Here is a 6,000-nt window from a genome sequence, read left to right as displayed (position 1 = left end):
TTCAGATGATACCACATTTTTTTAATCTGTAAACAGATACCAGTTGCCTCAAAATAAATCAAACAAAACATAAAAGAGGAATAAATGAATAATTTTTTAACCCTGTGCTAATTGTCTTTCTACATCCATGAATGCTGGCTAACTAGTTAGGCATCCTCATTAAGTACATCTTCATGATTTAAAGTTTTAATTGCCTGCTCTGAACTGAAATGTGGCCAACTGGTCACATGAGTGGATTCCTATAAAGCCAGACAAGACACAAGCAGCCAGTTTCAAGTATTACTCTCTGAGGACTCAATGCTTTCTGGAGTGGCACTACACTCCAACACATTTATTTTACAGAAAGACTACAATTTTTTCCATGCTTTGTCAACAGAATTAGTCTGGTGATGGAGAGTCGTCTCTCAACTCACCACTGTCCAGTGTGGTGTAAAGAACAGAGAGATGCAGATGGAATGTCTCTACAACTTTTCCATCCCTGCTGCAGCTGTGTCTATCCCCTTGTCAGTCCCTTTGACCATGACCCTTCTGGAGTCTCCTTCTGTGTTTGAGCATCACGACTATACGTCAGTGAGAGGAAACTTCGTGAAAGTCTAATCTTGGAAGTAGACACCATAAAAATTGGCCCAACTCTTTTTTTTCATAACTATCCACAACCCTCAAATACAGATTCTTACAGAAAAATCCTTATTCTTGAGGAATAAGGGTTCCTCAAGAACCTTATTGTGGGGCTTTGGAAAATAGGTTGCAAACTGATGCTCAATTTTAACATATTTACCCAAGAAGAGTCTTCTGCAAACTGCTGTTTTTTGAATCAAAGGTGCTACTCCATCCTTCTAATAGCAAAGCCTTAAGATGATGGAGAGATTATATGCCTCTCTCACAGAATTTATTTTGTTCTAGAAGATCAAACAGTCATGCTAATTAATGAATTTCACTTCTTTATTTATTTGAACGGTAATTCCATCAAAAGACCAAGGTACAAATAAAAATGAGAAAAAACTCAGAGCTCGTGTACATGGGTGAAGAAGGAGGAAGCATTCTGTTGGAAATTGTTCAGAGAGCCACAAATAGTTGTGGATATAACGGTGACTAGGCAGTTAAATTACCCTTCCTGATGTAATCTTGTCAAACATACTCCTAGGAAGGTGACTGGCTGAGCAGGAATGTTCAGAGGAAATGCAGAGTGGTCTGGCACTGGGGCAAGCACGCCTTGGCTCCATGGCAGCTGTCACCAAGTGAAGGCTAGGCAGGCAGCAACTCACATCGTGTCTCCCTTCCCTGCACATCAAGAATGGCAAGAAGGAACTGCAGGAAATTTCATAGGATGCCTGGGTATCTTCTTTTTTTTAGTTTAAATAGCATTTATAATATATATAGATCTCAAGACAAAACATAGCATTTTACAAAACGCAGTATGAACTAGAAGGACAAGAGATCTCCAGACCACATGAACTGACAGTCTTAAAAAAGCACAAACCAAACCAATTCAGAAGAGTACTGTACTGAACAGACTGGAAAATGTTCATTAGAGCTGAAATGGAGCTTTACAGAGGGAAGGGAGACTGCCCCAAGTGTGAGCAATGATATGTAATAAGGCTAAGTCAGGAAAGGATGAAGGAAAATACAGAACTATTCCTATGAATATAAACCCAAGCTATGTCAGTGGGGGTCCTTCAAAAATGGCTGGGTTTAATATCACACATCAGATATATAATGCACATTGAATACTCTCCTAAATTAAATCAATTCATTTCCCAGCATGATGCTCCCAACTTCTCAGTATTTTAATTTAAGACAGGAGACCTAACCACACCTTATGCTTGGGTTATTTATGAGAAGAAGGGATGTTCATGTGTTCCATTTTCCTAGTCCAAGACACAACAGAAATCGCTTCACTGAAATATGTTTTAACATGTAAGGGGTGAAGATAAATGTATTTGAGTTCTCACAGTTTTTCCCAAATTATTGCCCAGGCACTTGCTGAACACTCTGTACTAGTAGTTGTACACTGCACAGAGGCTTCAAATATTTAGCCAAAGAAAAGTGCATAACCCAGTAGCTCAGGTACAAACTGCAGCCAACCTACAGGTGCAATCTCAAAGAATTAATCATAGCAAACACCTTGATTGTCTCATCACTATTTTTACAATGATTCCCACATTAGCATAATTCCAAAACAGAATACAGAAGTATGATGTGCTCAGACTATGGATGGACCAAATTTAATGACACAAGATTCCATGTCAGTCTTACGTTACCTGCAATTTTTGGGTCACAAGATAGGAGGTTTTTTCTGTAAATCTGGAAAAAAAAAAAAAACAGGGGAGAGAAATTTCCCTCACAGTATGCCTAAAACCAGTTTCCAGTGGCAGCTGGCAAAGAGTACTTGGGCAGCCCAGTTTTGCCCCCAGAAGGCAGGCAGGTCTTTACACCTTCCACTCACAGATGGCTGCTTCATACCACATTTTGAATTTAGGTTCTTCAGCCCAAATCTCAGTTTTTAACCAGAATTTCTAAACTACTCAGGCCTTAGCATAACTCCTGTCAGAAAGGGTGCAGGGTTTTTAGATACAATACTATGTGTAATTAATTTCAAAACAACTTCAGGGTAAACCATATGTAATGAACTATGTAGTTTCTGGTGGCTACAGAACTCCACAATGGTTTTTTAACCTTTCTTTTCCTATCATCGTCTCTCTTCTGTCCTTGTTCTATTAACTGTTTTCATTTAATAACCTGTAGCTCTGCTTTAGTATTATTGTTTTCCTTATCTCCAATACCTAAGAACTCTAATCAGTGTAATCCAGAGTATGATAAAACAACATTGGATTTCTTTGAAAATCCTAAGGCAAAATGAGAAAGCCAAATACATCCTAAAACTGATTTAACTCATTCCCTTCCTTGGCAAAATCAGGATGGTACCTTCAGGACAAAAAACGAGGATGGTGAGCAGAGCAATGGTGAGCTGAGGACAGCGGGTCCCATGGGGTCTCAGCCCTTCAGTTCATTTATGTCATTATGCCGTGATGGGTTACAAGGTTCTTAAAAATTGCTCTTCATAGAAACATTAAGACACGCTTTGAGGAAGAAAACGGTATTCCAGTTCTTTTCTGTGAAAAGGCTACAAAGTTTCATGAAGAAATGCTGTGATCAAAAAAGCAGTCACTTCAAGGGAAGATCTTCTTTGACTAATATCTCATTATAAAACCCCAGATCAAATTGGTTCCCCATAACCTTGTTCCCAGAGGTTTTTGAAGCCATCGGGAGGTGTTTGCTGGTACTTGTCAGTGATGTTAAACTAATGGGGCTGTCCTCGCTTCCCTCTCACAGGGAAAAATGCCAGACCTCCGAGGCCACTGTAATTCCTTAAAAACCAAGGACTTTGATGTGGCTGCTGTAACTCACCCTTCGTCCCTCAGAAAACAAAACAAAACAAAACAAAAGAGAAAAAAAAAATTGGTAATGCATCCTTAAAGGGGAAAGGACAAATATGTTTCATGAGTTGACATGTCAACGACATTTGCACTGGGCGACACGGCGTCATTTCCCACACGCTTGGGGGCACCTGTGAGGGGCCAGCGCAGGCTCTGCCACAGCCTCGGCCACTTGTGAGTGACTTGGTGCCGGGCCGGGGACCTCGGGCCCGCAGCCCCCACGGGCCACCGGCACCCCCGCACCCCGGAGCCGCCGCCGCCGCTGCTGTCCCCGAGCCGGTACCGGCCCTCAGGGGCCGCGCCGCCATCTTCAACGGCCCCGCCGCCCTCACCCAGGTGAGACCCGGCGGGGCCGGAGCGCCCCGGCTCAGCGGCCCCGGCCCCGATCCTGACCCCGACCCCGATCCCCGATCCCCGTCCCGATCGCAGCCCCGGCTCCGGCGGAGGGGCGGGGGATCCGCGGCCGTGCCGCTGTAGCTGCGCAGCGAAGGGGGAGCCGCAGGTGTCGCGGTCTTGTGTCAAAGCGTTTTGCGGTCCAGTTTTTATAAAGCGAAAGACTCGGTTTTGAGTTATTTTTCCCCTTAATTCTGCGCGTTGTGCATAAAAGCTTCGCCCGATGGAGCGCCAGTAGGCTTGCAATAGCTTATTAATGGTCTTTCTGCTCATTTATTATGGTAACTTGTATTTTGAGAAAATATATGGTGGTGTTACAAACTCAGCTTTAAATATTTAATATGTGGAATTCATTTGTCTGGGAGATACTAAAACCCTTCATCAGTGATGAACTGCTCTCCCTGGCGTGTCCCAGCCACCATAAATCAGCTCTGGCTTTGGGCCTATGATGGTGAGTTATGTGTATGAACAGTCTTGGGTCTAAGCCTGTGTGCCCTGCCAAAAATAGTGTATTCGTGTCATTTTTCAATGCAAATTACTAGTATGTGCAAATTCACTTTATTTTGCTTCACAGATATGACTTTGGAATTAAAAAAAATCTCAAATAAGCATTGCTTTTCCAACACTGGGATATCAAACAGAAGCTTGCATTTTTATACTTACGTAAATAGTGCCTTTTAAGATAAGGAACTAACCATGACTATGAAGGGTTTTAGGTCTGTGTCAGTCTGTCCATCCCTGTCTGTCCTGGATTTAGAGCAGTGCTTAGTACTAATTAGATTAAGAAAGCATGAAGGTCTGTTTGCATTTGCTGTTTGTGAAATACTCTTTTTGCTTGTTACTTTCAAAGGACCAATTGTTGGAATCTGGGACTACATAAACACCAAGTATTATTGAAATACATATGAGAAGCTGTCATAGAATGGAGATATTTTTGCAGAGTCCTGAGTGGCTTGGGTGAATGGAAGGAATATGGGACCCTTTGGACACTGCTACTTTATTGTTGATGTAAGAAGCATGGTAAAACCAGCAATCAAAGTCACTGCACAAACCAAGACATCACAAGGTAAATTCAGATAGGAATCTATTCAAAGATAAATATCTTTCATTGTTGCTTAACTTTATAAATTACTTTCTTGATTATTTGTCATTGACTGATATGTTAGGCCTGTGTTTCCAGTTGGACAAGCATTCATGGTTCATGGTTCAGGGCACTAAAAAAATAATTTTGATCTCTGACTGAAAAATGAGAAAGCTACTAATCTGTGGCATTCTGCAAAGATGTCATATGTTATCTGATAACTATGCAAAAAATTGAGGACTTGCATTTCAAATTGCTGGTGATTTTTTTTCAATAGACCCTCTGGATTTTAAGTACTCTTGAATTTTAGACTTTCTGGAGGGACTGAGAAGAGGGAAGGTGAAAAGAGGAAAAATACTCCAACTATCAATTTCCAGACTGTTCTCTCCTTTAAGAATAGCTTACTATAATTAAAGACAATAATACTTGATGCATAATGGAAGCACTTTTTAACATTGCCCCAGTAATTACGTGACAAATATGTCATTCACTTAATGGTTTTAGTGGCTACCAATCTTAATAGCAAAGGTAATTTCTAGTCTTCATTTGTAGTAATGAAATTTGGGAAGTTATAATTAAGCAATATAGGAGCAAAGATGTATTGCAGTGTCACTTGCAGTATTTTTCCTGCCTGAATGAAAAACAAACTGACATTTTGCTGATTTCACAGAGGTGTTTACAGTGATCAGCTTCGTAGCTGAATGATTTGTCCAAACACAAATGCTTGGAAACTTTGGGTCAGTTTACCTTCCACTGAAGTGGGGAAGAGCCACCTGGTTATGAATTTGGTACCTACCACAGTTTTCTGAGTCTGCATAGAATATGCTCTGCAAATTAGCAGATAAGCTACCTTGTCCATATGAATATCAGTTTAAAACAACTACATTGATGACAAATTTTAAGCCAGAATAGTGGTAGTAGTCCCTGAAAGAGATAAGCTATGTCTTTTTCAGTCTCAGAAGTGAAAACTTTCTGTACAGTGACTTTTAGATCAGAACTCCTCACATTTATTTAGTCCTGATATTTTTCCTGAGATGTAATAAGGCATAACAGAACTGCAGAATATGTGAGGGCTCTGCTAGGTGCATG

General features: G+C 41.0%; 1 protein-coding gene across 1 annotated transcript in view; it reads left to right on the top strand.

Annotated features, from left to right (window-relative positions):
- The first annotated feature begins 3,619 nt into the window (after positions 1–3,619).
- Positions 3,620–6,000, top strand: part of CFAP20DC (CFAP20 domain containing) — a 67,617-nt gene continuing 65,236 nt past the window's right edge. Inside the window, exons 1-2 of the mRNA XM_036390934.2 lie at positions 3,620–3,773; positions 4,681–4,896. The gene's annotated coding sequence lies outside the window, so the exon portion shown is untranslated. The remainder of the gene's footprint in view (positions 3,774–4,680; positions 4,897–6,000) is intronic.

Source organism: Molothrus ater, chromosome 11 (assembly GCF_012460135.2).
Source record: "Molothrus ater isolate BHLD 08-10-18 breed brown headed cowbird chromosome 11, BPBGC_Mater_1.1, whole genome shotgun sequence".
NCBI lineage: Eukaryota > Metazoa > Chordata > Aves > Passeriformes > Icteridae > Molothrus > Molothrus ater.
This window is presented reverse-complemented; position numbering and strand designations above follow the sequence as displayed.